This window comes from Pristiophorus japonicus, chromosome 2 (genome assembly GCF_044704955.1).
Source record: "Pristiophorus japonicus isolate sPriJap1 chromosome 2, sPriJap1.hap1, whole genome shotgun sequence".
NCBI lineage: Eukaryota > Metazoa > Chordata > Chondrichthyes > Pristiophoridae > Pristiophorus > Pristiophorus japonicus.
The window spans coordinates 25,742,039-25,766,341 of record NC_091978.1 but is presented as its reverse complement, the minus strand read 5'-3'; the positions used below and the strand labels follow the sequence as shown (position 1 = coordinate 25,766,341).

The following is a 24,303-nucleotide window of genomic DNA, read 5'->3' as shown; positions in this document are numbered from 1 at the left end:
GTAGAGCGCCTGAGTTGGGGCTCCGGTTGTTGGGCGCTGGCCTGAGTATCTGCGGTGCCTCAGGCCTGTCCGGACTGCCCACAGTGACTGGGCTCGCCTCCACTTGGTTCTGCTGCTCGGTCACCTGTGGTGGAGTGAACTCTACAACGTATTCTTCCTCTGCTTCTTCTATGGGGTTGCTGAACCTCCTTTTTGTTTGATCCACGTGTTTGTGGCAGATTTGTCCATTGGTAAGTTTAACTACCAGAATCCCATTCCCCTCTTGGCAATCACAGTGCCTGAGAGCCACTTGGGTCCTGCAGCGTAGTTGAGGACAAAGATAGGGTCATTGACATCAATACATCGTGCCCTCGCATTCCCGTCATGGCAGTCACATTGTGACCGGCGCCTGCCATCAACAATTTCTTTCATGGTGGGGTGTATAAGAGATAACCTGGTTTTGAGCGTCCTTTTCATTAGCAGCTCTGCGGGTGGAACCCCTGTGAGCGAGTGTGGTCGAGATCTATTGGCCAATAGGAGATGTGATAAGCGGCTTTGTAGGGAACTCCCTTGGATTCTGCGCATCCCATGTTTGATTATCTGCACTACTCGTTCCGCCTGGCCGTTTGAGGCCGGCTTGAACGGTGCCGTTCTGACATGGTTCATACCATTTCTTGCAATGAAGTCCTGGAATTCAATGCTACTAAAGCACGGGCCATTGTCGCTGACCAAGACGTCCGGTAGACCATGGGTGGCGATCATTGCCCGTAGACTTTCTATCGTGGCAGAGGATGTGCTTGAATTGAGAATGTCACGCTTGATCCATTTGGAGTAGGCGTCAACTACAACCAAAAACATTTTACCCAGGAAAGGACCTGCGTAGTCCACATGGATGCGTGACCATGGCTTGGCGGGCCAGGGGCTAAGGGGGGCTTCCCTGGGCGCATTGCCTAGCTGAGCACACGTGTTGCACCTGCGAACATAAAGTTCCAGGTCTGCATCTATCCCTGGCCACCAAACGTGTGACCTGGCAATTGCCTTCGTCATGTCAATGCCCAGGTGCTCATTGTGGAGTTCTCGGATGAACGCCTCTCTGCCCATCTGGGGCATGACTACTCGGTTTCCCCATAGTAGGCAATCGGCCTGAATCGAGAGTTCATCCTTGCGCCTGTGAAATGGTTTAAATTCCTCAGAGCATGCCTCGTACGTGGCTGCCCAGTCCCCATTCAGGACACATTTCTTGACTAAAGACAGTAGCGGGTCTCTATTTGTCCAGACTTTGATCTGATGGGCTGTCACGGATGAGCCTTCGCTTTCGAAAGCTTCAACAGCCATGACCATCTCAGCAGCGTGCTCGGTTGCCCCCTTGGTGGTGGCAAGTGGGAGCCTGCTGAGTGCATCGGCGCAGTTTTCAGGAGAGAGTCGCGGAGGTCGGGTCACCAGGGCGGGGCGGGGAGAGCGGGAGTCAGGTCGGGTGGGAGGAGCCTTATGCACGCAACCCCAGTGAGGCCATTCGGCCAGGGCAAGGGGCTGCGTGCTTCGGGTCCCTCCCACACAGTTTTGGGCACCTGGAGCTACTGCACATGCGCGCCCACTGTAGCGCGCATGTGCAGAGGTCCCGGCACTGTTTTCAGCGCAGGGACCTGGCTCCGCGCCAAGCTCCAGAGGACCTGCAGAGAGCCGGAGAATAGGTACGTTTTTTTTAGGCGCACTTTCTGGCACGAAAAACGGGCGTCCAACTTGGCCCTACATGACCCATGTAAGAAACTAGTTTTAACAGATTGTTGGAGCATAACAAATTTCGTGCTCTATCAAAAGTCCTTTCCTGGCTGTCTCCCCAGACCCATTTGCGACCTTTGCGTAGGAGCACGTGTAGCGGCTCTAACAACGTGCTCAATTTGGGAAGAATGTTACCGAAATAGTTCAGGAGCCCCAGGAACGAACGCAGCTCCGTCGTGTTACGGGGTCTGGATGCTCTCTGGATCGCTTCCGTTTTGGACGTGGTAGGTCTGATCCAGTCTGCTGCTGCCTTAATCCCCAGGAATTCTACCTCTGGAGCTAGGAAGACGCACTTCGCCTTTTTCAGTCGCAGACCTACCCGGTCCAGTCTGCGTAGCACCTCTTCCAGGTTGTGGAGGTGTTCTTCAGTATCGCAACCCGTGATGAGCATGTCGTCTTGAAAAACCACCGTCCTTGGAATCGACTTGAGGAGACTTTCCATGTTTCGTTGGAAGATCGCGGCGGCCAAGCGAATGCCGAACGGACATCTGTTGTACTCAAACAACCCCTTGTGTGTCATGATTGTGGTCAGCTTCTTAGACTCACTCGCCATCTCCTGGGTCATGTAAGCTGAAGTCAGGTCCAATTTTGAAAAAAGTTTGCCACCGGATAGCGTCGCAAAGAGGTCCTCCGCTCTCGGTAGCGGGTACTGGTCTTGGAGTGACACCTGATTGATGGTGGCTTTGTAATCACCACATATCCTGACCGACCCATCCGCCTTGAGCACCGGCACAATTGGGCTCGCCCAGTCACTGAATTCGACTGGCGAGATGATGCCTTCCCTCAGCAGGCAGTCCAATTCGCATTCTATCTTTCCCGCATCACATACGGCACCGCTCTGGCCTTGTGGTGTATTGGCCTGGCGCCGGGTTTATGTGAATCACTACCTTGATCCCCATGAAAGTGCCGATGCCAGGTTGAAATAGTGAGTCAAATTTGTTCGCTCCACAGAAGAAATTGCATTGACATCGCTCCATTTCCAGTTCATGACAGCAAGCCAACTCCTCCCCAGCAGTGCGGGACCGTCCCCCGGGACAATCCAGAGTGGCAACCTATTCTCTGAATCTTTGTGGGTCACGACTACCATGGCGCTGCCTAGCACCGGAATGATCTCCTTTGTATATGTCCGTAGCAGTGCGTCAATCGGCAATAATTTTGGCCTCCTGGCCTTGGACGCCCACAACTTGTCGAACTGTTTGATACTCATCAAGGACTGGCAGGCCCCATTGAGACTGACGTGTCTAGCTCCATTGATACTGGGATGCCATTGAGGAGCACTCTCATTATTATTAGTGGCGTCCTGGTGCATGAACTGTATATGTGCTCCACATGAACTCGCTGAACCTCAGCTTCCAGTGAGTTCCCCCAGTGTCCATTTGATCTCGTAGGGCTTACATCGGGTCCGTCCTCCTCGTACATCAACCTGGCTGCAGGCTTCCTGCACATACGCGCCAAGTGACCGCTGACGTTGCAATTTCTGCAGGTATATTGCTGATAACTGCAAGCTCTGGCTGTGTGTTTGCCTCCACACCTCCAACATGAGCCGTTGTTGGAAACAAAAGGTCCATTACCAGTCGATCGTCTCTGACTGTCTCTGTAACTGTCCTTAAACGCACCATTAACAGGTGTTGATGGCCCCATTACTGGTCGCATTGTCCCTTCCGATGGCATGAATCGCCGTTCAGCTAGCCATTGTCTCTGTTGAATTCCCCCTTTGGGTTCGACTACATGCTCGGGCATATCCGATTGCCCCTGTCTGCCTGGAGAACTGTGTGCCACGTTAACAATGTTGACTCCCTGTCCATTTGCTGCATTTAAACCAAGATTTTTGTCAAACATCATGCTGGTCTCTTCCTCCCCTGAGATAATTGTCTGGGCTATCAGAGCCGCCGCTTCCAAGGTCAAGTCTTTGGTCTTAATCAGTTTCCTGAAAACCCTAGCGTGCCCGATGCCCTCAATAAAGAAAGAATCGCAGCATCTCCGCTCTGCATGCATCTGGGAACTTACATAGGCTCGCCAGTCGCCGGAAGTCTGCCACAAAGTCTGGAACGCTTTGCCCTTCTCGCCGCCGGTGCGTATAAAACCGGTGTCTCGCCATGTGCATGCTGCTCGCCGGTTTAAAGTGTTCCCCGATCAACTTACTGAGCTCTTCAAAAGTCTTGTCTGCTGGCTTCTCTGGCACTAGAAGGTCCTTCATCAGGGAGTACGTCCTGGATCCACAAAACCGTCAGGAGATGAGCCCTGTGTTTGTCGGCCAAATCCTGTCCCAGCCATTCCTTAGTGACGAAACTTTGCTGTCGTCTCAATAAAATCGTCCCAATCATCACCAACACAGTACCTCTCGTCTGTGCTGCTAGTGGCCATGCTCGCGTCGTTTAAATCCCATCCTCGTCGCCAATATTATGTCCTTACTATACAGTACAAAAGCACACGAGCCCCATACTGGAGAGAAGGTCACTCTGTGACCAGCAACCTTTATTCGCCAGCACTGAAGTGGAGAAGGTGGGTGGAGCTTCCCCTTTTATACCTGAAAGTCCAGGTTATGAGTGTCTCCCAGAAGTTCACCACCTAGTGGTCAGTGTTCTCACGGTGTACAACTTGGGTCAGTTTATACATGGATTACAATGACTGTTGAATATATGACAGCGAGAACCACAGATCCTGTCACAGGTGGGACAGACATTCGTCGGAGGAAGGGCGGGTGGGACTGATTTGCCGCACACTTCTTCCGCTGCCTGCGCCTGACTTCGTCACGCTCGTGGCGTTGAGATTCGAAGAGCTCAACGCCCTCCCGGATGCACTTTCTCCACCGAGGACGGTCTTCGGCCAGGGACTCCCAGGTGTCAGTGGTGATGTCGCACTTTACCAAGGATGTTTTGAGGGTGTCGTTGTAACATTTACGTTGCCCATCTTTGGCTCGTTTTCCGTGAAGGAGCTCCACATAGAGCAATTGCTTAGGGAACCTCGTGTCTGGCATGCGAACTGTGTGGCCTGCCCTGCGAAGCTGATCGAGTGTGGTCAGTGCTTCAATGCTGGGGATGTTAGCCTGGGCGAGGACACTGATGTTGGTGCACCTGTCCTCCCAGGGGATTTGCAGGATCTTGCGGAGACATAGTTGGTGATATATCTCCAGTGACTTGAGGTGTCTTCTGTACATCGTCCATGCCTCTGATCCATACAGGAGGGCGAGTATTACTACAGTCCTGTAGACCATGAGCTTGGTGGTAAATTTGAGGGCCTGGTCTTCAATCACTCTTTTCCTCAGGCGGCCAAAGGCTGCACTGGTGCACTGGAGGCGATGTTGAATCGCCGCATCAATGTCTGCCTTTGTTGATAAGAGGCTCCCGAGGTATGGGAAGTGGTCCACGTTGTGCAGGGCCGGGCCATGAATCTTGATGATTGGGGGGGACAGTGCTGTGTGGCGAGGACAGGCTGGTGGAGGACCTTTGTCTTACGGATGTTAAGCGTAAGGCCCATGGTTTCATATGCCTCGGTGAATACATCGACTATATCCTGGAGTTCAGCCTCAGAATGTGCGCAGACGCAGGCGTCGTCCACGTATTGCAGCTCAACGACAGAAGTTGGGGTGATCTTGGACCTGGCCTGGAGGCGGCGAAGGTTAAACAGCTTCCCACTGGTTCTGTCGTTTAGTTCCACTCCAGCGGGAGCTTGTTGACTGAGGTGGTGCATGGCAGCGAGGAAGATTGAGAAAAGAGTTGGAACGATGACACAGTCCTGTTTGACCCTGGTCCAAACGTGGATTGGGTCTGTAATGGAACCGCTGCTAAGGATCACGGCCTGCATGTCGTCGTGGAGCAGGAGAACGATGTTGACAAACTTTTGGGGGCATCCAAAACAGAGGAGGACGCTCCATAAGCCCTCATGGTTGACAATGTCAAAGACCTTTGTAAGAAGAGATGGGAGATCGTGACCAACTTTAAAAAAGGGGACAAGTTCGACTGCAGCAACTACAGAGGAATCTCCCTGTTATCAACCACTGAGAAAGTCGTCGCGAGAGTCCTCATCAACCATCTTCTCCCTGTGGCTGAGGAGCTCCTCAGTGCGGATTTTTCCCCTTCGGGGCACAATGGACATGATTTTTACAGCGCAACAGCTGCAGGAAAAATGCAGGGAATAGCACCAGCCCTTATACATGGCCTTCGTCGACCTTACATCGGCCTTTGATACCGTCAACCGTGAGGGTCTATGGAGCGTCCTTCTCAGTTTCAGATGCCCCCAAAAGTTCGTCACCATCCTCTGCCTGCTCCACAATGACATGCAGGCCGTGATCTTTACCAACAGATCCATCACAGACCCAATCCACGTCCGGACTGGGGTCAAACAGGGCTGCGTCATCGCCCCAACCCTCTTCTCAATCTTCCTCGCTGTCATGCTCCACCTCACAGTCAACAAGCTTCCTGCTGGAGTGGAACTAAACTACAGAACCAGTGGGAAGCTGTTCAATCTTCGTCGTCTCCAGGCCAGGTCCAAGACCATCCCAACCTCTGCCGTCGAGCTACAGTACATGGACGATGCCTGCATCTGTGCGCATACAGAGGTTGAACTCCAAATCATAGTCAATGTATTTACTGAGCCGTATGAAAGCATGGGCCTTACGCTAAACATCCGTAAGACAAAGGCCCTCCACCAACCTGTCCTCGCCGCACAGCACTGCCCCCCAGTCATCAAGATCCACGGCGCGGCCCTGGACAACGTGGACCATTTCCCATACCTCGGGAGCCTTCTATCAACAAGAGCAAACATTCACGACGAGATTCACCCCGCCGCCAGTGCGCCAGTGCAGCCTTTGGCTGCCTGAGGAAGAGAGTGTTTGAGGACCAGGCCCTCAAATCTGCCACCAAGCTCATGGTCTGCAGGGCTGTAGTAATACCCGCCCTCCTGTATGGCTCAGAGACAAGGAACTATGTACAGTAGACACCTCAAGTCACTGGAGAAATACCCCCAACGATGTTGCCGCAAGATCCTGCAAATCCCCTGGGAGGACAGATGCACCAACGTTAGCGTCCTCGACCAGGCCAACATCCCCAGCATTGAAGCGCTGACCACACTTGATCAGCTCAGCTGGGCAGGCCACACTGTTTGCATGCCAGACATGAGATTCCCAAAGCAAGCGCTCTACTCAGAACTCCTTCATGGCAAACAAGCCAAAGGTGAGCAGAGGAAACGTTACAAGGACACTCTCAAAGCCTCCATGATAAAGTGTAACATCTCCACTGACACCTGGGAGTCCCTAACCAAAGACTGCCCTAAGTGGAGTAAGTGCATCCGGGAGGGCGCCGAGCACCTCGAGTCTCATCGCTGAGAGCATGCAGAAATCAAGCGCATGCAACGGAAAGAGGGTGCGGCAAACCAGTCCCACCCCCCTTTCCCTCAACGAGTATCTGTCCCACCTGTGACAGGGTCTGTGGTTCTCGCATTGGTCTGTTCAGCCACCTAAGTACTCATTTTTCGAGTGGAAGCAAGTCTTCCTCGATTCTGAGGGACTGCCTATGATGATGATGACATAACAATAAAAAAGCAGGTCTAAGATTATTTAGACCAATAAATATCTTGCTTCTCCAGCAGATGGCTACAGAGGACATTTATAACTAACTTCAGAGGATCAGCCAGACTGTCAACAGAATGGATCAGTGCAATAAAAATTGTAGATTTGTCAATAAAAGGGCTTTGGAATAAGCTCCTTGAAAGCTGCACAAATAATTTAACATAACATTTGTAATGTGCAAAGTAAATGCACTTACTTCATGCATCACTATAAGCTCTCTTGTATTAAATTACCACTTTTCCCCAATACTTTAATTTCATTGATTTGGACTGTGTACAATAGCAGGTGCGTTATGGCACTATTTTTCCTGTTTTTTTTTTAAAATACAGTTCTCAGCATATTAAAATAAAACTAGATTGAACATGAAATGACAATTAAAACCCACACAAATTTACCTTCAGTATATTGAGTAATCAAGCCACTAGTACTGCGTGTGCAGTTGTGTGTGAGAGAGTGGAATGAGAACTATAAACAGTATTTTTGAGGTACTATTTTTCTCTGAGCTAAAAAGGGAAAGAGGGATTGAGCCTACAATTGTATTACCTTTTCACTAGTTTTTTTAACAATTGCCTTGAAATAAATTTCAAATCAATAGTGTAGAACGTGGACAAAAAGCTATCAATCCCATCAGCTCTCTTGATTTCAGCCTGTAGAGTACAGAATGCAATTAGCAGCTTTATCCTTAAGTAATTATTTTATATGAATTCTTTTCTTTTTTGTAAATGACCCCCAATTTTATTCTGGTATACTGGAATTATTTTTTTCATATTGTCTTACTTCACCTCCATAGACAGGGCAGCCTCGATGCGATTAGTGACAGTAAGTACAATAACTCACTCTCATGATTATTCATTCCTCTAAAATGAGGTGTTGTGCTACAATAAGTGCTTTTCACTCTATATTTAACAAATGTCTCCAGGTAGCTTCTGTGGCTACACATCCAAAAAGTTGTTACCATTTTGTTTTATTACTACCTGTAAACGCCAATGGAAGCAGCCTGCATAGCGTTAGATAATAACAACAACAACTTGAATCTAGATAGCACCTTTAACATAGTAGTCGTCTTCTTTCGTATAGTAGCAGCAAAGCAATTCAAACATCAATATCCCAGTTGAATATCCAGGCCAAAGCTTCCAGTGTAACAGCATGGATATCTTGTAGGCTGCCTGCAAATTTCCTCTGAGGGCAGTGCTCAATGATTAGGAGCTCCACAGTCGCATGATGGGGATAGAAACATAGAAAATAGGTGCAGGAGTAGGCCATTCGGCCCTTCGAACCTGCACCACCATTCAATATGATCATGGCTGATCATGCAACTTCAGTACTCCATTCCTGCTTCAATTATTAAAGATGTAATAGCAGCGCATTTGGACAGGATCGTTCCAAGTCAGCATGATTTTTGAAAGGGAAATCATGCTTGACAAATCTAGAGTTTTTTGAGGATGTAACTAGTAGAGTGGATAAGGAAGAACCAGTAGATGTGGTGGATTTGGACTTTCAAAAGGCTTTTGACAAGGTCCCACACAAGAGATTAGTGTGCAAAATTAAGGCACATGGTATTGGGGGTAATGTATTGACATGGATAGAGAAATGGTTGGTAGACAGGAAGCAAAGAGTGGGAATAAACGGGTCCTTTTTAGAATGGCAGACAGTGACTAATGGGGTGGCGCAGGGTTCAGTGCTGGGACCCCAGCTATTTACAATATACGTTAATGATTTAGACGAAGGAATTGAATGTAATATCTCCAAGTTTGCAGATGACACTAAGCTGGGTGGCGGTGTAAGCTGTGAGGAGGATGCTAAGAGGCTGCAGGGTGACTTGGACAGGTTAGGTGAGTGAGCAAACGCATGGCAAATGCAGTATAATATGGATAAATGTGAGATTATCTACTTTGGTGGCAAAAACATGAAGGCAGACTATTATCTGAATGTCGGCAGATTAGGAAAAGGGGAGGTGCAACGAGACCTGGGTGTCAAGGTACATCAGTCATTGAAGGTTGGCATGCAGGTATAGCAGGCGGCGAAGGCGGCAAATGCTATGTTGGCCTTCATAGCTAGGGGATTTGAGTATAGGAGCAGGGAGGTCTTGCTGCAGCTGTACAGGGCCTTGGTGAGGCTTCACCTGGAATATTGTGTACAGTTTTGGTCTCCTAATCTGAGGAAAGACGTTCTTGCTATTGAGAGAGTGCAGCGAAGGTTCACCATACTGATTCCTGGGATGGCCGGATTGACATATGAGGAGAGAATAGATAGACTGGGCCTGTATTCACTGGAGTTTAGAAGAATGAGGGGGTATCTCATAGAAACATATAAAATTCTGACAGGACTGGACAGGTTTAATGCAGGAAGAATGTTTCCGATGTTGGGGAAGTCCAGAACCAGAGGTCACAATCTAAGGATAAAGGGTAAGCCATTTAGGACCGAGATGAGGAGAAACTTCTTCACTCAGAGTTGTTAACCTGTGGAATTCTCTTCTGCAGAGAGTTGATGCCAGTTCGTTAGATATATTCAAGAGGGAGTTAGATATGGCCCTGATGGCTAAAGGGATCAAGGGATATGGAGAGAAAGCAGGAAAGGGGTACTGAGTTGAATGATCAGCCATGATCTTATTGAATGGTGGTGCAGGCTCGAAGGGCGGAATGGCCTACTCCTGCACCTATTTTTTAATTTTCTATGTTTCTATGCAGAGTTGAGCAGTGGCACAAAAAAAATCTTGTTTTGGCAGTGCATTGCTCTGTCAGCATGCAGTTCTTTGACGCTTTATTTTGCCTCACTTTCAAACACTTAATGCTTTGAAAATGGCCACGAGAACAATGTGATGACTATAATCTACTTAACAGGTCAGTGGTCATTTGTGCACCGTTCCACCTTTGCATCCTCTTCAGGATGAGTCATCTCATTCTGGTTTCACAGATACTGGCAACTCTCCAGTTCCTTGCTGAGGTGACCATTTGTGTGGAATGGCAATGCGTGTTGGTGGACTGTGGCTAGCACTGCAGGTGAGCTACTTCTCATCCTTGCCAGCATGGGTCACAAGATCGCTCTGGCTGCCTTCCACCCTTTCCTTAGTCTGGAGAAAGAAAAGAAAGACTTGCATTTATATAGCGCCTGTCATGACTGTGGGACGTCCCAAAGAGGATCACAGCCAATAAGGGGACACTAAACAATGAAAGCCCCTCGCTGTCTCTCAGCTGCAGTTTGCTAACTTGGTAAAGATGCATTTACATTTTTTTAATTTTAGCAACTGCCACGAACCAGTGTCAAAACCCATCTGATTCACTAATGTCCTTTTAGGGAAGGAAATCTACCGTCCTTACCCAGTCTGGCCTATATGTGACTCCAGACCCACAGCAATGTGGTCGAGTCTTAACTGCCCTCTGAAATGGCTTGGAAAACCACTCTCTTGTTCAAGGGCTAATAAGGATGGGCAATAAATGCTGGCCTTGCCAGCGACGCCAAGAACAAATTTTATAAAAAGGCAGCCGAGGAAGCGACAACCCTTCTGTGGAACTTCCTTTAAATGATCTTGTGAGCAATGAAATCTAAAGAATGCGGACTGCAAAAAAAAAAGTCTTCCAGAATGTATGCTGAGTTTAATCTCTGCTGCCCTCTGGCAGTGTGAGACATTTAAACACTATCGTAAGGGGAAATTGCAGTTTGAATGCAGTGCCACTTTGAAGTATTAAGGATGCCTTCAGTCTGGTATGAGTCATACTCACAGATTAGCTGGTGAGGTAATGGTCTTTGGAGACAAGCAGATGGATGATGTCACCTCCTTTCACACTGCACCTTCAGTGTTGCCACCTGCATTGAGAGCTAAGACCTGATTATGGATTACTGAGGATTTGTCATTGATAAATTTCAGTGCTGATCCCTTCTCTCCTTTTCACTGGAGCTTTTCAGTGAGATGGCAGCTTGTGTTGTAAAATATTTAGCTGTGCTCAGCCTTAAGTTCAGCACTCGATCTATGTGGGACTGATGCAGTGCAGCATCACTTATTCACTGCACACTGATGTAATTTGCTGCAGTCTAATGTCTTTCTGCATATTCTGCACACTACAAGGGAATCTTTCGAGGGGGAAGGGAAGAACTGCAGTTAACTTTCTTTGTTGAACTGTGCAGGCGCTGAGATGCTATTCCATAAATTTATATTGAATATAGAATTGCGTCCTAAGAAATTAAATGGAGTGTCCAATTCGATGTTGCCCCAATTTTTTGGGGGATGCGCCAGCCCCTTTAAGGGGCTGAGCGACCCATTCACAGTTTCGCGCTGTGCAAATATAACATTGAAAATGCTGGTCCCGGGCTGCGCGAGACCGGTAGAGAGCTGCGCATCCATGCAGCTTAGAGGGAACGTTGGTGCCCATGTGCAGGTGTGACATGTACCTTCATATACAGCAATGTGTTCCTCAGTTTTAGTATATAACTCTTTGGGGTACAAGTTGAACCTCCTTTATCCAGAACCACCTGTCGTCCAGAACCATTCCTGGCCACCGGGTGGCACATGCGCGAAACTACGACATGAACAAATTGAAGTCCTCCCTCGCTGCCGACTCCCTCAATCGTTGGCCTGACCCCGCGATCTACCGCCCCCCCCCCTCCCCGATCTACCGCCCCCCCCCCCTCCCCGATGATCTCTCTGCCACACTCCCAGCCCCAAGCCAACCAGCCCTGATATCCCTTTGCTCAGTACTTATACCATCCAATTTAACATGACTACCCCTCGTCCGGAAAAATCCCTTATCCAGAACAGTCCTGGTACCGAGGGTTCCGGATAATGGAGGTTCAACCTGTACTGCATAGTAGACTAGAGATGTGTTTCCAATGGCCTTGGAGGGTTTTCTGTGCTGCTGATCGCCTAGTTCGCTGATCGCGAACAGAATGGCTGCATTTAAGGGAAAGCTTGCTAAACATACACACAGGGCAAAAGGAATAGAAGGATATGCTGATGGGGTGGGATTAACGGGGGGTGGAGCATAAATACCGGCATGGACCAGGTAGGCCGAATGGCCAGTTTGTGTGCTGTAAATTCTCTGAAAACTCCGGTGAATGTGGGGAGGAAGGAAAGCCCAAGGCTGTCGTGGTTATGCAGTTCCTGACTCGGCTTCAGATGGAACCTGTGGGGATTAATGGAATCCGGAGCTGCAAGGAGCCAGTGAGAATGGCTTCTCTGGATCAGCTGGTTGTAGGTTTGGCTCGTTGTGGTCTCGACATTGGGTAGTCTGATCTAAGTGTGGTACCTGTACAGCATTTGGTGCTTGTTTTAGATTTAAACTGTTTCTATAAAGAGTTGTATTCATTTACAACCTGTTCATCTTTAAAGTAAGGGGTTTAAAACATTGCCACTGTATCTTTTCATTCACATTAAACAACATTTTCTTCAAGGGACATTTCAACATAATAGCAATTTCCGGTTGAAAGCTCTTGCTCAATGGAGGTCAGAACACGGTGTTTCATTGCATGCTATGGAGGCAGTGTCAACAGTGCCTCTCCGCCATACTTCAGTGCCTCAGCAGGGATTCCATCTGCTCTCGTAGCCTTGTTGTTCTTCAGCTGTCTTATGGCTTTTTCTACCTCATCAGTGCTGGAGTTTTACTGAGGTGTGGTGGGTAGCCTGCTGCGGGATGGAGTCGAGGACACTCGAGTCAAAGACAGTGTCTCAATTGAGGAGATCTTCGAAGTGCTCCTTCCAGTGGGCTATGACTGCCTCGGTGACCTAAAGTGCAACACTTCCCCCCCCCCCCCCATTGAAACCTGGGAGTCCCCGGCCAAAGACCGCCCTCAGTGGAGGAAGTGCATCCGGGAGGGTGCTGAGCACCTCGAGTCTCATCGCCGAGCATGCAGAAATCGACGCAAGCAGCGGAAAGAGCTTGCAGCAAACCTGTCCCACCCTCCCTTTCCCTCAACGACTATCTGCCCCACCTGTGACAGGGACTGTGGCTCTCAGATTGGACTGTTCAGCCACCTAAGGACACATTTTAAGAGTGGAAGCAAGTCTTCCTCGATTCCGAGGGACTGCCTCTGAATGAATGAATGAATGGAGGCAGTGAACACCTTCATTAAATTCCAAAAGATTGTTATTTGTAATTCAAGATCTGATTCTGTATATTGGGAAGCTCTAAAATGATTTAAAAATAAGACACAGTTCAAATTTAAGGACCCCTTCAGCATTGCTCAGTACCACAACTGGTCAGACACACTGTCTGTTTGGAGTCCTTTGGAAGATTGAGATTTCTACTGAGTCTTGTTCTGAGCAAGTGCTGCATTGTAGGAAGAGCCATCCTGGGATGAAATGGTTTTCCATTTTGTCTGTCCCTGTAGTTCAGGTGCATACTAGTCTCTTTATCCCCGGTGTTTGTTTGAAATTGATGTTTCTGGTGTCCTGTCTGACATTCCTCCCGCTAAAGTATCTCGTTACATCATCAAAAGCTAATGAAGTGGCAATTTACTGCAATCAAACGGCAATTCCGCTCATGGTTTATCCATCCAGAATGACTCGTGTTTCCTCATTGCAACTGCTAATTATTTCTTAATTAATTCTATTGGGAGATCATTATATGTATTAATTATCCTTTGTGTGAAGTTCCTGATATCTGTCTTTAACTTATCTTAGCCAATTTATTTCTACAGCTCCCTTGTCCTAAACTCTCAATTTATATTTGAAGTAATCTGGATTTATTGGTTCTGTACTTTTTACTATCTTGTAGCTACAAGTTCACCTCCGGCGCTTCCTTTCTAAAGAAAGACTTGCATTTATAGAGCATATTTCTTGAACATGGCACATTTTGTTGTCTTATAATACACCTGTGAAGCACATTGGAATGTTTTACTATGGTAAAGGCACACTATAAATGCAAGTTGTTGAACTCAGGATGCCTCCAAGTGCTTCACATTCAATGAAGTACTTTTGAAGTGTAGTCACTGTTGTAATGTAGGAACATACAGCAGGCAATTTGTGCACTGCAAGGCACGGCAGGCGGCCATTTTGGCCCATCGTGTCTGCGGTGGCCGACCAAGAGCTATCCAACTACTTTCCAACCCTTGGTCTGTAGCCTTGTAGGTTATGGCACTTTCAGTGCACATCCAAGTACTTAATGCGGTGAGGGTTTCTGCCTCTACCATCCTTTCAGGCAGTGAGTTCCAGACACCCACCACACTTAAAAGCTAAGCCGACCGACCAAATAATCTGTTATAGTGCTGTTGGTCGAGGGATAAATATTGGCCAGGACATTGAGGAGAACTCCCCTTCTGCTCATCGAATCATGCCATGGGATCTACATCCAGCTGAGAGGGAACACTGCCTAGTTTTAATGTCCCATTCGATGACGCCACCTCCGACATTCCCTCCTGGCCTGGCCAGAGCATCATCATCATAGGCAGCCCCTCGAAACGAGGATGGCTTGCTTCCACGCCAAAAAAGGGTGAGTTCACAATGAAAACCTAATATTCCAGGTCCCGAACTACATGTTTAAGGGTGGAAGATGCCTGTGCGTGGATTTTTTTAACGTGTTGCACACCAGCCCACCACACTGGGTTGAGAGAGCTAGGTCTTGGTCCAGTGGCAAGGATTAACCAAGACGACTGGAGACCTGCTGCTGCACGGACCTAGTGCTCACATATCGCATTGTGGGCCAGAGCACTGAACAGTTTAATCACAACTTCTTCTGACTTGTATTCTAATATTTTTGGCAATGTAATGCAATATTTTATTTGTGTTGATTGCTTGTTGGACACAAGTGTCTAGTTTATAAAGACTGTGTTTGGATCAGCTTAATCCGTAGCCATTTAAACACCAAGAATATATGTTGCCCATTTTTCCTTCACATGAGCAGTACTTTACATTTGTATTGAACTTTGTGTGTGTGCATGCATTGTCCGGCTCATTCTTTTAATTTCTGAGATGCTATCTTAAATTTCTGGTTTGGTGCCATCTGCAATTTGACTTGCAGTTTCTTGTCAATTTTACTGTGCGCAAAATAGCTGCTGTGTTGGTCGACTGTCGCATGTTTAGAATTTTCCGATGGTTGAGAGATACCGCAAGCTGCTTTGTTGTTTATCTCCAGATGGTGTAAAGTAGTGAGGTTTACTGATATCTTGCAAGGTGCCCCGTGGGTGGGAACTTCTAGTACTTTATGTTCTGGTTCCTTCAATTTATTGCTGGTAATTCTGTCATTGTGGCGATTAGAAGTTCCGTTGTCAATAAAGACTGGTTTCCAATTGGGTGGAAGAGATTGCCTGACTGAACGTTCGAGAAAACCCAGCCCCCTTCCTGCACTTTCACAAAAACAACTTGCACTTAGCAACTTAGGAAACTTTAACTAAAGGTCACGCTTGGTTCTGAGTTTACTTTCTATGATCAGATAGCATTTCTGAATTTAAAGGCTCACTTGATGTTGGGGTTCATGGATATGGAGTACAGGGCCACTCCTCCCAAGGCCAGTATATCCTTCCTGGGTTGCGGTGCACAGTAATGAACGCAGTACTCCAGATGGGATCTGACCAAGCCTTTTTTTTTACAACTGAAGCATAACATGTATTCCAGCCCTCGTGAGATATAAAGGTCGCCTTTTTGTACCAGCCCACTAGCTTTTAACGATGTGTGCACATGGGCACCCAAATCTCTCCCTGCTTCTCCATAATTCCTAATTTCTCGCCTTTTAGAAAAGTGCGTGGTCCTTCCCACATTGAACTCTCACCGTTTTACCCAATCTAAATCCCTTTGGAACGTCCTGCTCCCATCTGCACGACTTACTGTGCCTCCTAACTTAGTGGCATCTGCAAACTTGGATATGCGGCTCTCTCTTCCTCCATGCAAGTCATTGATAAATATGGTGAAAAGCTGAGACCCCAAGGGAGCACCATTTGTCACATCCCTCCAATCAGAGAATATTCCCTTTATTTCTACTGTCTCTTACCTACCAACCAATTCCCGGGATGGCAGGACTGACATATGAAGAAAGACTGGATTGACTAGGCTTGTATTCACTGGAATTTAGAAGAATGAGAGGGGATCTCATAGAAACATATAAAATTTTGACGAGATTGGACAGGTCAGATGCAGGAAGAATGTTCCCGATGTTGGGGAAGTTCAGAAACAGGGGTCACAGTCTAAGGATAAAGGGTAAGCCATATAGGACCGAGATGAGGAGAAACTTCTTCACTCAGAGAATTGTGAACCTGTGGAATTCTCTACCACAGAAAGTTGTTGAGGCCAGTTCGTTAAATATATTCAAAAGTGAGTTAGGTGTGGCCCTTACGGCTAAAGGGATCAAGGGGTATGGAGAGAGAGCAGGAATGAGTTATGAAGTTGCATGATCAGCCATGGTCATATTGAATGGTGGTGTAGGCTCGAATGGCCGACTCCTGCACTTATTTTCGATGTTTCAATCCATGTCACAAGGTTGCCTCCAATTTCGAGCGCTTTCATTTTTTTTTAGCTAATCTCTTGTACGGAACCTTATCGACTGCCTTCCCCTTTGTGTTGTACAGCTGACTTGTTATCTCCGCGTTGCCCTTTCAGGGACCAGATTAGAGAGTTGGCCTGAGAACAGATGCGATGACGCAATTGAATGCTGGGTTGGTTCATTGCTTCAGGGGTGCTTGTGTTAGCTCAGTCAACCGATGCATATTTAGTCGGGCTTTGTTCAGGGAAATACCTGAAATGTGGATGTTTGCTGCTGTTTTGTGTTCAGCCCAGGTTATTGGTACTTGCTACTTCTGTCGACAGCATGAGATCCATTAGTCTGCACTGAGACATTCCGACACTGGCGTCCTGGCCAGTATTCTTCCCTGAACAAATGTCTCCCTCCCACTGGATTAAACACTCCGTCATCTTATTATCACCTCCCTATTGGTCAAATTGTTATGCGCCTAGTGGCGGAAATATTTGCTTAACTAACAGCTCCTGCACTTCACATTGTATGTGAAGGTTTTAAAATTTTTTAAATTAATTTTGGGATGTGGGCGTTTATTGCCCTTGAGAAGTTGATGGTGAGCCGCCGTGTGGTGAAGGTACTCCCACAGTGCAGTGAGGAAGGGAGTTTCAGAATTTTGACCCAGCGACGATGAAGGAACGGTAATATATTTCCAAGTCAGGATGGTGTGTAACATGGAGGGGAACTTGGAGGTGATGGTGCTCCCATGCAGCTACTGCCCTTGTCCTTTTAGGTGGTAGAAGTCGCGAGTTTGGGAGGTGCTGCCGAAGAAGCCTTGGCGAGTTGCTGCAGTGCATCTTGTAGATGGTGCACATTGCAGCCACGGTGCGCCGGTGGTGGAGGAGGGAGTGAATGTTTAAGGTGATGGATGGGGTGCCAATCAAGTGGGCTGCTTTGTTCTGGATGGTGTCGAGCTTCTTGAGTGTTTGGAGCTGCACTCATCCAGGCAAGTGGAGAGTATTCCATCACATTCCTGACTTGTCCCTTGTAGATGGTGGCTAGGCTTTGGGGAGTCAGGAGGTGAGACACTCTCCGCAGAATACCCAGCCTCTGATCTGCTCTTGTTGCCAAGGTATTTATGTGGCTAATCCAGTTAAGTTTCTGGTCAATGGTGACCCCCAGGATGTTAATGGTAGGGGATTCGGTGATGGAAATGCCATTGAATATCAAGCGGAGGTGGTTAGGCTCTCGCTTGTTGGAGATAGTCATTGCCTGGCACTTGTGTGACGCGAGTGGTACTTGCCAGTTATCAGCCCAAGCCTAAATGTCGTCCAGGGTTTTCTGCATGTGGGCATGGACTGCTTCATTTTCTGAGCAGTTGCGAATGGAACTGAACACTGTGCAGTCATCAGTGAGCATACCCACTTTTGACCTTGTGATGGAGGGAAGATCATTGATGAAGCAGCTGAAAATAGGACACTGCCCTGAGTAACTCCTACAGTGATGTCCTGGGGCTGGGCTGATTGACCTCCACCACCACAACCACCTTCCTGTGTGCTAGGTATGACTCCAGCCAGAGGAGAGCTTCCCCCTGATTCCCATTGACTTCAGTTTTACTAGGGCTCCTATATGCCGTGTTGGTCAAATGCTGCCTTGATGTCAAGGGCAGTCACTCTCGCCTCACCTTAGGAATTCAGTTCTTTTGTCCATGTTTTGATCAAGGCTGTAATGAGGTCTGGAACCGAGTGGCTCTGGCGGAACCCAAACATCTGTGAGCAAGTTATTGGTGAGTAAGCAAGCGCCACTTGGTTTCATTTTGGGTCACTCGAGATGCGATGAGATGTTATGAGTGTGAGAGTTTTGCTCATTTGTGTACGGTCATGAGCGCTCTGAACTAGTACAGCACATAAAAATGTGGTAGGGTCCTAGTTGTTCTCAATCTTGCCCGAATTTAGATTAGCCGAAAAGACTTCTCTTTGAAGGATCCTAGCGCCCAATTTTGGCCATGACTTGCTCCAATGTTTTTGGAGTAAATTGGTTTTTCTGCCGTAAGTTTAAAAAATGCCATTTTCCACAATACACTTGCTCCAGACTAACTCAGTTAGGTACGATTTTTCCAAAAGGAGTCGTTCCCAGCCACTTACGCCAGTTTTGGCCATTTATGCCACTTTGGCCAGCTAAAACTTACGCTGACCTAAGCCGATTTGGAGTATGTGGCCAGCTCGGAAAAACGTTGTTGACCTGTGGAATTCCCTGCCACAGAATTGTTGATGCCAGATCATTGGATATATTGAAGAGGGAGTTAGATATGTTCCTTATGGCTAAGGGGATCAAGGGGTATGGAGAGAAAGCAGGAAAGGGGTACTGAGGGAATGATCAGCCATGATCTTATTGAATGGTGGTGCAGGCTCGAAGGGCCGAATGGCCTACTCCTGCACCTATTTTCTATGTTTCTATTGCGGGCAGTTAAGAATTCGCCGCAGGTTTGTACATTTAAAGCACCACAGTTCCGAGCTTCACACCGTTTATTCTGATCTGTCTTTCTTGGGTCCAAAGTGGATAATCTCAGCCAGGGGAAACAACCTTTCACCATTTAATCAACTTAGCTTATAGTTTTTTTAACTCATTACTTGATCTAGTTTTAAGTTATAGGTAGATTATATGAAATATTTAAATGTGTAACATGAACCACTACAAGTATTGAAGCCAAAAAACAGAACCTCCTTCCCCTCTGCACTGAATTCCCACTTACCAAATTCCCAACTTTTATACTTTGATGCATTCAGAATCTGACAGCTCTGAGTGACCCTGAATAAATACTGAAGGATATTCCCCACTCACCAGACGATCATAGGGGCGTCCCTTCGGCCAGGGATGGGGGCTGCGAGCATCGGGGTCCTGCTCACAGCCCGCAGGACACGCTAGGAGGGCGAGGAGCATGCGCGCAGACTCCACTACGCATGCGCGCAGCTGCCGGCGGTGTTTTCTGCGCTAGGCTGTTGCTCCGCCCCCCCCACTGCACTATATACGCCACGCTGGGACACAGGAGACTTGGCAGGATGGGGCCAGTTTTTTTTTGGCGCCGTTTCCAGTGTGCAAAGTCGGCGCATTTAGGGTAAGTGCGCCGAAAAAAGGAGTTGGGGAAAATTGGGGCCCCTAATGTTGAAAGTGAGGTGCGGTAGCAGCTCGGGTGTCTTCAGGAGCACATTGAAATGGAGTAGTTTCTATTCAGCCCTTGGAGGGAAGGGGACAACGTTCTCACTAAGCTGTATTGCTGTGCAGCAATCTGGAGGTCCCTCACAGGCCGCTCACTGGCTTTTCAATGGAAGAAACTGTGCGTGTCCGGCAATCTGGGCCGTGCAGCAGGTTAAAGGGACTGCGCACTTAAAACTCATCAGAAGGCGATATGTTTTAATTTATTTGCATTTATCGGTCTGGATCTTTTCGGTTCTGACTTTCTTTAAAGACGTTTCTTTGGGTAATGTGGTGTGTTAGCTAAAGGCATGTGTTCAAATCTCTCTGTGCACAGTCTCCCTCCCCCCCCTCTCCCCATTTATATTGTCTTACATTTTTAATAAAAGTCCATTGAAGACTTGTTGCAATTTGAATACTTGCTATGTGTACATGTGTGGTTTTCTCCCTCTACACACAAACTTGGTCAGTCTAAATCTATTGATGTGCAATTTTTATTTTTATTTTATTCTGTAAAATACATATATTTGTGCTGCAGGTAATATATTCTGTGCTGTGATTTTAAAAATATATATGCACACCGTTCAACCTATCGTGCTTGTGCCGGTTCTTTAAAAGGGCTATCCAGTTAGTCCCACTTCCCTGCTCTAGCCCCAGAACTCTGCAAATGTATATATTGTATATTTAGATTCAGCAAGTCCCAGGAATTAAAGTGCAACTAATGTGTGTTTGTCCCAAAATCTGCTATTGCCAGTGGTAACCCAAGCTCGCTTACTCATTTCAACTGGGTTGGTATGTTTGGGAGACCACGGGAGAATAGAACTTGTTCCAGCATCAGATTGAGGAAAGCCATGGAAAAAGTAATATCCCTGCTGCCTGCGGCTGTCGTGGGGGTTGTGTTGCTTGTACTTGAGGACCATCATTGATGTGCATTGTAACAAAGTAAAGCATCGTAACATGCTTTTCTGAACTATTTGTTCCCCTAATTGGGAGTTGTTTCCAATTGGAAATTCCTCGCTGCCAGTCCTTTCTCTTTCTCTCCCTCCCTCCCCCCCGCCCCCCAGGTTCTCTCTGTGGCATTTGTACATTGAGAAGTGTATTACATTGACTGCAAAGGAGCAAATGGTGTTATAGAACAGGAGTCTAAAAAGATGGTTCAACATAAAGTGAGGAAATCCTACCAAAAATGAGTTAAACTGTTTGTACAGCGATGCACACAGTCTGTAATAAAACAGGGAAGCTGGAGGAAATTGCGTGTTGCGAGGAACCAGACATAGGAGGGATTATTGAGACATGGCTACAGACAAATCGGGACTGGGAATGAAACATTGCAGGATATAACATATTTAGAAAAGATAGAGAGGGGAAAAAGGGGAGGTGGAGTAGCTGTACTTATTAGGGATAACATAATGGCTGCATAAAAAAGTGACGCAGCTATGAGCAAAACAAAAATAGAATCCATATGGATATGATAAAAAGATTAATAAAGGATCAATCACACTAATGGGAGTAGTCTACAGATTATCGAATAGTGGAATAGCACAAAGTTGTGTCCCACAAGAATTCACTTGTGGGACATAGAAAATAGATTTGAAAAAGACTGCGAGTTAACTTGTAGGCCTAACGGGATAAGTCCTTTAAATAGCACTCCTGCAGGGTACCTGACTGTTAGTGCCATGGGTTACTGGGTGAGTTTATCATGTGTGGAGTTGAGTACTGGGTCGAAGGAGCTGAGAGAGATTGTATAGGGACGTGATCGGGGCCCAGGAGAAGCATGAGTTCTGGGCCAGGGGCAGCATGGGTCAGCCCACACTGCGATACGTGTGCGCACTAGGTCCATGCAGCAGACCTGGTCTCCAGTCGTCTTTGATGAACCTTGCCACTGGACCAAGACTTAGCTCTGTCAAGCCCGTGTGGTGGCTGGTGTGCAACGGTCACCACGTTTATATAAAAAAAAAAATCCACGCACAGGCATCTTCCACCCTTCGGGATTTAGTTCAGAACCTGGAATATTAGGTACTTCATCGAAACACCCGTGAACTCATCCTTTTTTGGCACGGAAACATGTCATCCTCTTTTCAAGGGACTGCCTATGACGATGAACAGTGGAATGGAAGTGGAGGAAAAAATATGCAGACAAATTGGGGAAATGAGTAAAGAAACAGAATAATAATCATGGGGGATTTCAACTACCCTGATATTAATTGGACAGAAGAGGTAGGTGAAGGGGGTAAGGGAAAGGAGTTCCTACTAAGTGTACAGGACTCCTTTCTAACCCAATATTTAAAAAGCCCAACAAGGAAGGATTCGCTATTGGATGTAGCAATGGGGAATGAACCAGAGCAGATAAGAGAAATAAAAGTAGGGGAACATCTCGGCAAGAGTGACCATAATATAATATACTTTATGATAATAGAGAAGGACATAAGTATGACCAAAACCAGGTTAATAGATTGAAGGAAAGCTGATTTTGAGGGGCTGAGAATAGAACTTGGTAAGATAAAATGGGCAACAATATTTGGCAAACAACGATGCCGAACAAAAATGGGAACATTTAAAACTGTTCAACAGACTGCAGGAAAAATATATTCAGCTAAAAGGAAAGAACAAACTAAACACGAATGAGACTCCATGGATGAATAAAGACATTAGGGAATAATTGAGGGTACATAGACAGCAGGGGAGAATACAAAGGGATTAGGAGAGAAGTCAAAAAACAATTAGGAAGGCAAAGAAGAACTATGAAATTAAAATATCAAGGAAAAAAAAACAAAATCGTAAAATATTTTACAGGCACATCGATTTCAATTTAAAAAAAAAGGAAGGTTGGGATGAGGATAGGGATAGACTGGACAATACCAGAGGTAGCAATAGGGAGATGGCAACAATATTAAACTATTATTTTGCTTAGATAGAACAGGTAGACATGACATTGGATGATGAGATAAGTGCATTTAAAATAATAAAAAAAGGTGATATATTGAGATATTAAATAAACTAATCAGACTTAAGAGGATAAAACCCCTGATCCGGATGGATTTCATCCACGAATTTTAAAAGAATCTAGAGAAGAGTTAACAGAGGCACTACTACATCATATTTAATAATTTGTTAGAAAAGGGTGTAGTACCAGAGGACTGGCGACTAGCTAACGTAATGTCTATATTTAAGAATAGTCAGCTTAACATTGGTGGTAGAAAAATTAATGAAATCCTAAAGGAGAGAATAAAAGAACATCTAGAGAACGAAAAGTACCATAATGAATAGTCATGAATTTCAAAAGGGAAAGTCTTGCTTGACCAATCTCATAGAATTTTTTGAAGATGTAACAGAGAGAGTAGACAATGGTAATGCAGTAGATGTAATTTAGATTTTCAAAAGGCATTCGATAAGGTACCCCATAAAAGACGAATAAGGTCAGAGAATGCTGAGTCCGGGGACAAGTAGCAGCATGGATCGCTAGCTGCCTTCAAGCAGTGAATGGGAATAAAGGGTAGCTTTTCACAGTGGCAGCAGGTTGGTAATGGTGTTCCACAAGGATCAGTGCTGGGACCACTGTTGTTCCCAATTTACATTAACGATTTAGACTTTGGAATCAAAAACACAATTTCTAAATTTGCAGATGACACCAAATGGGGGGGGTGAGTGTGGGGGGAAGATCATCAGTACTGAGGAAAACTGCAACAAATTACAGGAGGACAGTAATAAACTTACAGAATGAGCAAATAATTGGCAAATGAAGTTCCACACAGATAAATGTGAGCTATTACATTTTGGTAGTTAGAATAGGGAGGTCACTTATTACTTGGAAGTTGAGAGTCTGGGTGGGGTAGAGGAACAATGGGACCTGGGAGTGCAAATCCACAAATCACTAAAAGTTGCGACACAGGTTAGCAAGGCCATAAAAAAAGCAAACCAAGCACTAGGGTTTATTTCTAGAGGTATAGAATTGAAAAGTAGGGAGGTTATGCTAAACTTGTATCGAACCTTGGTCAGACCACACTTGGAGTACAGTTCTGGTCGCCATATTATAAATGGGATATAAGAGGCACTGGAGAGGGTGCAGAGAGGGTTTACAAGAATTATACCAGAAATATCAGGAAAGGATGAGCAGGCTTGGTCTCTTTTCTGTTGGGAAAACAAAGATGAGGGGTGACCTAATGGAGGTCTGTAAAATTATGAAAGGTTTTGATAGGCTGGGTACAGAGAGAATGTTTCTACTTGTGGGAAAGAGCATAACTAGAGGCCATCAATATAAGATGGTCACCAAGAAATCCAAAAGGGAATTCAGAAGAAACTACTTTACCCAAAGAGTGGTGAGAATGTGGAACTCGCTACCACAGGGAGTGGTTGAAGCAAAAAGCATTTAAGGGGAGAAGGGAATAGAGGGTTATGCTGATGGGGTTAAATGAG

General features: G+C 46.5%; 1 protein-coding gene across 5 annotated transcripts in view; it reads left to right on the top strand.

Annotated features, from left to right (window-relative positions):
* Positions 1-24,303, top strand: part of eif2ak3 (eukaryotic translation initiation factor 2-alpha kinase 3) — a 98,725-nt gene that overhangs the window by 15,616 nt on the left and 58,806 nt on the right. The gene's annotated exons all lie outside the window — the stretch shown is intronic.